Source organism: Cygnus olor, chromosome 1, assembly GCF_009769625.2.
Source record: "Cygnus olor isolate bCygOlo1 chromosome 1, bCygOlo1.pri.v2, whole genome shotgun sequence".
Lineage (NCBI taxonomy): Eukaryota > Metazoa > Chordata > Aves > Anseriformes > Anatidae > Cygnus > Cygnus olor.
The window spans coordinates 194785076-194795553 of NC_049169.1; the positions used below are offsets into that span (position 1 = coordinate 194785076).

Below are 10478 nucleotides of genomic sequence, written 5' to 3' on the forward strand. Positions count from 1 at the left end.
CTCTCTGGGCAACCTGTGCCAGTGCTCCCACACCCACACAGCACAGAAGAGTTGCCTGGTGCTCAGACAGAACCTCTTGTGTTCCAGTTTGTGCCCATTGCCTCTTGTTCTGGCACTGGACACCACTGAAAACAGCCTGGCTTTGCCCTCTTTGCACTCTCCTTTCAGGTATTTGTAGACATTAATGAGATCCTCCCTCTGCTTTTTCTTCTTTAGGCTGAACAGTCCCAGCTCTCTCAGCCTCTCCTCAGAAAAGGTGCTGCAGTGCCTTCATTATCTAGGTGGCCCTCCCTTGGACTCTCTCCAGTATGTCCATGTCTCTTTTGTACTGTGTGTATGTGTGTATGTGTGTGTGTGTGTGCAAAACTGGACACGGGAAGTGTCTGACTGAGTAAGTTATGGTCTAGATCCTGCATCTTGTTTGTACTGTGGTCAGAATAGGAAGCACTACGTATGACGGTGACTTCCAGCATCAGCGAAAGACTTACAGGATATCAACATCCATCTCTAGGTACTTGGACTGATAAAAACACCAGACTCACAAGTCCATGAGACAGACAGAAGAGAAAGGGCTTAATATCATGGAAGCTAATTAAAATTACCAATAAACTAGCAAATAAGAAAGACAATGACATGTCTGAACTCCCCATTTACTCCACCTTCACACCAACTTCTGCCCTTCAGTAATGCAAAGGTGCAAGGCAGGAGTCCCTGTCCTCTTCAGAGCCAAGCTGAGGAAGGCAGACACCAACACCTCTGCTTGCAGATAAATGCCACAGGTTTTCTTTCAAAACACAACCAAAGAGCTCCAAGTGGCCACCTTCATACAATGTGACTACAGCTCTCACCCAGAAAAAGGGAGATCTGCATTTTAGCATTTTTCAGTATGGGAAGGTCCAAGCTCACAGCTCCTAACTGCCTCAGCTACTGGGATTGGTGTCGTGTCCCCTGTCCTAGCAAACTTATTTTTAGGTCATAGTGTCAGGACCCCAAGTGAGGTGCAGAGCAACCTCAGAGCAACTTGGCAACACACTTTTCCCCAGCAGTGTGCCTGCCTTCATTCTAGGCCAGTTCTGCAGTAACCTTGGGTCAGACAGCTGCAAGAGCTGTGAGGTGCCTCGATGGGAGCCTGGTCCTCTTGGTTTGGGAACACCGTATCAGCCCTAGCTCTTGCCCTTGCTCCTTTCTGGATCTGTGTGGATGGCATGCCTGTGTGGCTGTGAACCTCACCCATCCTGAGCCTGACCTCAAACTCAACCTGTCTTGTCACTACAGACTTGATGAGGTTGAATCTGGTCACTGCCACTGGACCTGCTTTGCTGTTCTGGCTGGGGTCTGTGGGACTGGGCAGTGCCAGGAAAGTCTCTGCCCTGCTGGCCTTGCCATCACCTGCAGCTCTCAGCTCATCCCCCTTTACAGAGTAGCCCAGTCTCATCTCCCTGACACACAGGACAGGGTGAAAAGATGGTTGTGTTTATGCTAGATTTGTCCGTGTTGCCTGTTTTAGTTTAATCAAGAGACTGTTACATTAATAACCTCTGCTTCCAGAGAACTTGTGATATATTGCTTTATATATGCACTGCAGCCTTTTATGAAGTTTAATTCAAAAAGCAGTCCCAAAATAGAAAATTTACAGTTTGCATCATAAAAAGTGTTTAGAGATAAGTAGTAAAAGAAAACATGTGAGGCTAAATACCAAAAATGAGTGTAGGCAACAAAGCAACAAGCATTGCAATGCCTAAATTTTCTTTGGTCACTGAAAAAGAAATATGAGATGCCTGGAGATGTGTAATAAGAATTAGAGTGAGGCCCAGGAAACCCAAAGCAGTGTGTGTGACACCATCCAGGCCCATTCAAGGAAGAGAAGATTCCTCAGACAAAGGAGGAAACAAAAAAGATCAGACACTCTCATCTCATCTCCCCTTTACAATTTACATATTCCCCTGGAGATTCACTGCCTTAAAGCTCTTCCTTGAAGGCTGGTTTCTAAACACACTTTTTAAAATCAGATACAGGTTACAGTTTCTTCTAAACCACCAGAAAAGAAAAGGGTTACTGAGCTGCTGTTCCGCTTTTCGAGCAATATAAGAGTTGTTCATATGCACAAGTAGGAACTGGGATGCCCAGTTCCAAATTCATCCAGTACCCCTTTCTTCTAGGAACACAAGCCAAGAACACACAGCTCACACACGAAGTTTTCAGTCACAGTTTACATACAAAGGCTTACAATGGATCTGGGTAATTGTATCTCAGAAACCATTTCTCCATGTAGAAAATAACATTTTACTATGGTAGTTAGAGAAAACAAACCTGAATTTGTCTCTATAACTTCTTGATTAGGGTACTTAGCAGGGAGGGGGCAACTCTGGGGCCTGTCCAAGTGCCAAAGACCTTATTACTTTGATTCAGTGACTGCTTGGCTAATATGAAATATTGAAGTAATCTTGGATTTAAACATGAAAATTCTTCAGCAATACTATTTCAAACTCGTCTTATTGATCCTATTTTTTTTTTCTTTGTTGGTTTGTTTATTTTTTAGTATTTGTAGACAGGGTAGTAACTGTGTAGCCATACTGCGGGGCATTTTGTTGGTCACCCAGCAGAGTTTTTACAGATATATTAAGAATTATATTTTGCCAATGGATATGCTTTTGTCCTGATTGATTTCTGATACTCACATCTTTCCTGTTGAAAACATGTCTCTACATTGTTAACAAGTTCTCCATACTTTTAAAAGTGTAACATTTCATCTCCTTTCTACGTGCATGAAGACAGCAGTACCAGGCTATGGGATGTGCTGCTTTTCTCTGGGCAGTGATCAGGGTATTTGTAGGAGTTACCGAAGTTCTAGATGCTGGAGGCTTGACTCAGTTGCTTGATCCCTCAAGGGATTGGAACATCTCCAATGGGCTGTCAGATACGACACAAGACCTAGGGGACAACTGTGCTCCTCCAGTCTGGTGACTGGAGGTTGGGTGGGCATTTCAAATGGCACTGGGTCTAGAGATGAGAGCTAAGACCTGGAGGTGTGTTTCGGCTTTGGAGATGTAATTTGAGGTGTCTACTTGTAAGCACTTACAGGCCAGCAAAGCTTCCATTATCATCAGGAGAGATCAAGATCTCAATTTAATTGCACAGAGAGGTGTTTCAGATGCCCAAGGTATCTTTCAGATTGCCCTAGATATTCCTTTTCTGATTTTCTGGAATGGCAGCTAGAGGCTGTGTGTACTCCAAGTAATGATATATCTGCCAGCTCCTTAAAGGGAAGCTCTGCTTTGTCTCAGGCGGAACTAGGTGCCCATGTGTAGGCAGCTGAATTGAGTCCCAAGTCAGTGCTGCCCTTAGAGTTTATGGACTTACTCAGCTGACGAAACATCTACCAAACTGTGAGCTATAAAGCATCCCAAACTCCATACTTCAACTGTCTTGAATATGATATGAATATGAGTGTGATGGCATGGATACCTACTGTACATGTTACCTGTATACATCTACCTAACATGCCCCTAAAGTAAGGGTTCAGGGATGAGCTCCAGCTGTGGAGGTGCTGGCTGAGTGATTGAAAAAACGTGCCTGTCCCTCCTATTGCGAATGCATTTAATCTCCCTCCCAGCTCCGTGCAACTTATTCTCCGCCTATGCTCTTTCTTGATAAAGGATCTGAGACTGTTATCTATTATCTTCCCCAACAGTGTTTTGCACATCCCAGCTTAGCCCCACTCCCCCATACCTACGAGCGAATGACAGCTATCTCCAGGATCCCAGTTCCTGTGCTCCTGCCCTTCCTCCCTCCCACTGTTGGCACATCCATCCTACCCAGCCTTGAGCTACTTTGTTTCCTCTCCTCCCACTCGCCCTCAGGAAGCTTTGCACCCTATGCTGCTTTCTGTGCCACACCATTCATGTTTTACAGCTTCTTCACTATACATAACGAAGTCACACAGTTGTTGACTTTCATTAAAAATATCGAGGAGAAATATCACCACTATCTTTTTCACCATTTTTTTTCTCCTCTGAAAAGGGCTATATACAATATCACTATTATATTTAAAATGATTCTTTTTGCATTTTTTATGTTTGACTACTGAATTAAAATTGAGGTACTCTATTTATTTTGACACTTAGTTTGTTACATCATTCACGTTGATATTCCTTGGCTTTCCTTCTTGTTGAATGGGGTTTTCCATGGGTTCCATTCCTGGATTATCATATCCAAAATTCAGCGAGTACTGAGGGGTTAACAAGGTGTGATACCACATTTGAGGAGATTATAAAAGGTTTCAGCAGGGAAAAGAAAAGCTTCATTTCAAAAGGAAAATGCGTGTGGTTTTCCAGCAGGACATGTTTACAATATATATATATATTTAGGGCGACTTAGAAGAAATCTGTGTGTGCTGAAATTAGCAAACAACAAGCGAGGGCTTGCCTGCAGTATTGCTTTTACACTGACAGGGGTAAGTCAGTGACAAATCTCAGCGTAGCTTGACATGGATGGCTTGAAATCAGCATGCTTAGTACCTGCAGAGTCCTTGAATTCTCTCCTGCAGCGCATGTGAGCTCAGTGTTTACACATGCATCTCATGTATGCAAGCTACTCATCAATATACTTTGCTTTGAAAAAATTACCTCGTGAAAAATCAGGGTGGTCTCAGTAAAAGTCAAAAGCTATGAAGGGTTAAGCCTGACTGCATTTTTTTTTTCTCGTTGAGAGGGTGGGGTTATGGCAATAGGGGAAGCTATAAACATGTAAGATTTGGAATGTAACACTGTTGCCTAACAAGACCTCTGTCTTTGACATTAAATTCAGCCTTTTTCAGGGCTGGCAGGCAAAGCAAGTTCTATTGCTCTTTTAAAAGCTGGGTAAGAGGTCATGTGACTGTTTTGCTTTCATAAAAATAGCTTTTATTGCAAAATCCAGTTTCCTTTGTCTACTGTTTATACTGTTTAAACAAAGTTTATAAAGCAGTGTAAAATAAGGTACCCAAATGTCATTGTCCATTCAGTCTGACAAGCATCCTTCATTGCATAATCATGAATCTTAACCTAGGCCATCTGAGAGGCTGGCAATCGAAACCCTCAAACAGACTGAGAGGGTGGAGAATCTGCTCTGTTTTCAGTTCTGTTTACTAAAATGGTGAGGTCTTTGCTGAACTGCCATATTTGTTCTCTGACCTTTGTGAAATGCCTTATGTGTGGGGTTTTATTTTAATTTTTTTAGTCTAAATTCCTATGCAGATTTGTTTCTTCCTATTGTTTCTGATGGTGTAAGGAAATCTATTCTATTCTTCTTAGAAAGGGGAGGGAAAGACAGTCTCCACTATGGATTGCATCTTCTGGGCTTTGGAAAACTGAAGTCAGTTCCCAATGTGACCACAAAGTTTCTACTGCAATTTAAGCAAGTAATTTAACACTAGATCCACAAAGGACATAGAAGGTAGCGTTGTTGGGCTGAGATGCCTATCAAGATCCAGATTCTTGGTTACATGTCTGGTCTACCACCGCAAAATGCGAAGAGATCCTCCCCCAAAGAAAACCACTCTAAGCAAAAAGCCACCTAAACTTGCCAAAAGGAAACAGCATATGACAAAAGGAGAGGTTCCATGTGAATTAAGAGAACTGAGACGTGCCCTTGAATTGAAGTCTCCCTCCAGTAACTCTAGATTCATTGTTACGCTCTTCAGCCCAACCAGTATTACATTTCTACACAAAAGAGACAATTTCAACAGCGAGGCTAACACAGGTCAGTGCTATACTGCCCTCTGATCTGGAAGTTATCAAAGGGGATGTATGGATATATATTTCCCCCATGGGTAAAGTCCAGCTTTCATCCACAGGGATGAAAGGGTAATGCAGACGCTGGCTCTCTTGGTTTGTGCAGGATTCTGTCTACTGGGACAGCTCTGGGAGTGCTTACTGAAGCGGGCTCAGGAAGTCACATAAAAGAGGACAGTCTGTGCCATGGATCCTGATAAGTGTTTACGTATAAGACAGGTATTTAACTGTTCCATAAAGTCAAGCCTGAGGTTGTTGTAGGCTTGTCCAGAGAAAGAAAGAAAATACAACAACAACAAAAATTCATTTGGAGGGAGGGGAAATCTTTCTTCTTTTGAAATTTTCCAATTGCTTTGCTGTTTTCCTCCACAATTATGACTTCTGCAGCAGCCAATAGACTATCAACCAAGACATTTATTTCTAGACATAATGCCAGCACCTCCTGTACTGTAAAAGGCAGAGGAAGAGAGATGTTTCATGCAATTCGCTCTGCTCAATTTGAGATTGAGATTCTGCCAGAGAACTGGTGATAAGGAGTTCCATCAGGCGCTGGGACTGTCCTTGGTCACCTCTGCAAATTCAACCCTAGGACAGAAAAACATGTCTAAGGATCTAGGGATAATAAACACCTGGGAACAGACTGGCACCCATGTAAATGTCTGAAGGAAAAGATGCTTGTCATTCTACTCAACCTAAGAGACAGGCTATAGCAATCAGGACTAATTGAAGAGTGAGGGTAGCCTTTCAAGGACGTCTGTTTTGGATGCGTTAGGGCAGCACAGCCTGAAGTCAACAAGTATAGGGTCAATGTAGGAAACACTGGTGTTGTTAACACAGAACTATCAACCAGTTTGAACAAAAACTTGACATTTCTGTACTTTCTACCAAAAGGAAAAAAAAAGAAAAAAAAACATTCTAAGGATTGTGCATTTTGGAAAAAATGTAAAAAAAAAAAAAAAAAAAAAAAAGGTAACCATTTCAGTTGGACTTCCAGGAATCATGAGGTTAATTCTCTTTACAAACTCCTCCTCCTGGATCAATTGGTGTTTTTCTTCTCTATTTTCTATTCTAAGCTGCTGTTTGATTTTCTGTGCAGTGTTAGTGGTCTCACGATCATAGTATGCCTCAGAAACCATGCTGAATGAAACAGTTCCTCTCCCCAGACCCAGGTCCAAGTCTGCAAGAAGAGTGTGGAACTCTGGCTTACAGATGTGAATTGTGTGGCCTAAATCTTGTGCATGTCCTCTGGAAAGGAAACAAATGAGAGAGCTCACCACTTTGACTACAGATGCCAATTACATAAGAAGATACGTACACTGGTTTGCTTCAGTAATTTATCTGGTGAGAATAAATTTCCACGTGTAAAACAAATGAGCAGAAAGGCTGCAAATCCACAGTAATTATACCAGGATAATATATTACACAGGTGCATGAATTCTTCTAAAATGTGTCCTTGTATTGTTTTCCCCACCTGGTGTTTTCCTCTCCTTTCATTCCTCATGTCTTTCAAATCATACTGTGCAGTTAGTGTGTCAGCATCAATCCCCTCCCTTTGACTCCATTCTGAAAAGACAAGTATAAAAGAAATGAGCTTCCTCTTAGCCTTCCAAACAAGTGATTATGGCTCAGATACTAAAGCACTACTGTCTCGGTGAGGAAATGACATACTCCTTCTAAGACACAGGCTAGGTAAGAGTCTCCCATGTTTCTTATTCTGCACAGTATCATTTGAATAAAATGATATGCAGATGCTGTCTTAAAGTTTTTCCAAGAATATATTTCTTCTAATTGGAATAATAACAAGAAAAAATGAGCCAGAAAGTATGCAAATTGATGAAAACCAATCAGTTCCATCCCCTGCAAAAAAGACAGGATTGTTCTTCCTGTTCAGCTGACATGGTGAAGAGTAGACAATCTGGTTTTATTTCTTAGGAACAAGTCCAAAAGGGAAGTGGCAACATTTTACTTTCAATTATAGTATTTTCTGTATTTCAGTTTCTGAAATAAAATTCTGCTTGCTAAAGGGTAAGCTGAGAAGTGATCGATAAAGGTTTCAACGTACAAACTTATCAAAATCAGAAGTCCTGACAGAAGGATGTGATGCCTTTTCCTTCTGAAGGATGTGTGATTTACTGTGCCCAGTCTGGCTCCCAGAGGATCGTTGCCATTTTCTCTGAAGTTTCAGTTGTCTTCCTAATCATGTTGTAGTTCATCTGTGGAATATTTAGACTAGAGTGGTAAATGTTTGGGTATTAAAACCATTTTAGAAGAAAAAATGGATCAGGGAAGAAACATTTGGAAAAATTATTTATACAACAATAGACCCAGTGATCCTTGCCAAAAATAGACCGGTTGTTCTAGGCATGTGCATACAGTAAAATACTTTGTAATCTGAAGAAGGGGTGTTAAGGGTTTTCAAGCCTGTAAGCAAGACACAACAAATACTTCTTGCTGAGAGTAGCACCTCTCCTAAGAAGAAAGACTGAGAGAGCTGGGGATGTTCAGCCTGAAGAAAAGGCTCTGGGGAGACTCATTGCAGCCTTTTAATACCTAAAGGGGGCTTGCTAAAAAGATGGAGAGCAACTTTTTACTTGGGCAGATAATGATAGGACAAGGGGGAATGGTTTTAAACTGAAAGAGGGAAGATTTAGATAGGTAGGGAGGAAATTCTTCACTCAGAGGGTGGTGAGGCCCTGGCACAGGTTGCCCAGAGAAGCTGTGGATGCCCCATCCCTGGGGGTGTTCAAGGCCAGGCTGGATGGGGCTTTGGGCAACCTGGTCTGGTGGGAGGTGTCCCTGTCCATGGCGTGGGGGTGGAATTAGATGGTCATTAAGGTCCCTTCCAACCCAAGCCAATCTATGATTCTGTGATTCTATGAAGTAGGGAAAGGCTATGGTGCTCTTAATAAACCCATACCTTCCTTTAGAGCTCACAAAATTATCTTTTAAATGTATTCAGAATGGTACACAATTCGATGCTTTATAATTATATCAGGAGATGTCCAAATGTTTCAGAAAACATTATTTGATTTTCTAGAGAGCTTGAAAGGCAAACAAGCATTTCAGTAGTCTGTAAGCACAAAGAGATACAAAGATTTTTCCAAAGCACTTTTCTAACAGAACTTATGCCTGACAAGTCTGGAGTTGGCTGTAAGGTCTATTTTTTTTTTTTTTTTTGTCTTGAAAAGTAAATTTAAGTTAATTCATAAATAAGTTTTATTACTATGGGATTTTTTGTTTGTTCTAATGTGGCCTTTTTTTCTTTCTCTCTCTCTCTTTTCTTTTCTTTCTTTTTTTGTTTCTTCTCTCTTTTTTTTTTTTTTTTTTTTTCCTTGCTAACACTTTCTCTTCTCAATTTCAGGTTCCTGAAAGTGTTTCAGATGCTATTGCCACTACAGTTGCTGGAGTTCTGCCTTTTAATTCAACAGCAGAAGGACTGGAGCTTTACATACTATTCATACGTGAATATCTTCAGATGTAGATATATCACTCTTGGTGGATAACTGGATTTTCAATCTTCAGACATAATTTTTAAGAACACAGTTTTTCAGGTTAGATTTAGAACACACATTCAGAGTTAATAAGGGAATAGCAAAGTATTCCACGAATAAAAAAGGGGTCTCAGGAAGCAATTATTATAGCCATGTATTCACATCCTCATGTTTGTCTTAAATTAGATCAGTGGTTCCAAATATCCTGTGAACTGTAATTCTGTCAAATCATCTGGCTATAAGATAAACTTGATTAAGTTGGAAGAACTGAAGATCTTTTAAGGTGTGTAAGGAGGCTTTTATATTCAAATGTTGACAGAAATAGGTCAAATGCATTGGCATCTGGTTCACTGAGGAAATTGAAAACATAGTCAAAGTTAACTTATCCCCATTCATTATGCAGTTAGCAAGCAACTTAAAAGGTTGGCAAGCTCTACCTCTTTTCCTCTGGGGAAAAATAAACATAAAGTGAATGCACTTCCTAGGATCCTGTTTATTTTAAGTGTCCTCCTTATTCCAGATTCTTATTTTACCAAAATCAACATGTTGAATACCTCTTAGTCAAGCGTTGATTGTAAACCTGTACTCTCCTCGCAACATTATCAGAACCGACAGATTTCTCAAACTCTCGTCCTATCACCCGACAAAAGCTCTTAGCTAGACAATACAACACCGTGATTTGTGGGGAAGGCGGTGTTAAGAGCCCTAAATTGGCATTAAATGGAATAGGGATTGTTTGCTCCTTTTCATCTCATTGAACATACAGACTGTTGGCTGTGTTTATACTGCTGAGTTGATTCAAGCCTTGGGGCTGAATAGCGCTGTCTGGCTTTGCATCCCCACTCTGCAAGGTCAACTCCCTCTAGAACTGACTTTTATTGAAAACTGGAGCAGCCCACAACAGAGTAAAGGAGAGCACTAAGAATTAAGCAATACAACAATAAGTGTGAATGTCTAAGCTCATTCCTTGTTCCTTGTTTGTTTAGATATGCCCTAAAGAAAAATAATAAAAAAAATCCAGTTGCTGTGAAAACTTAAAAACAAGTCACCAGGCTAACAGTGATGATGAACGCATTAGAAGACATATTATGACTCTATAGGAGTAAGTGTCACAGCCTAGAAAGAGGGTTCCTCCCTGGTATTCTCAGTAATATTCATGTGTAGAGAAGCAAAACAGAGACCTGCTTCTCAAGATTATGGTCAGAGCAGTCACGGA

At 41.0% G+C, this 10478-nt stretch overlaps 1 long non-coding RNA gene across 1 annotated transcript; it reads left to right on the forward strand.

Annotated features, from left to right (window-relative positions):
• The first annotated feature begins 216 nt into the window (after positions 1-216).
• LOC121064778 lies at positions 217-9739 on the forward strand. Its single transcript, XR_005816678.1, has 3 exons — positions 217-306; positions 6935-7112; positions 9133-9739. It is a non-coding gene; the product is annotated as an uncharacterized LOC121064778 (long non-coding RNA).
• The last annotated feature ends 739 nt before the right edge of the window (positions 9740-10478 follow it).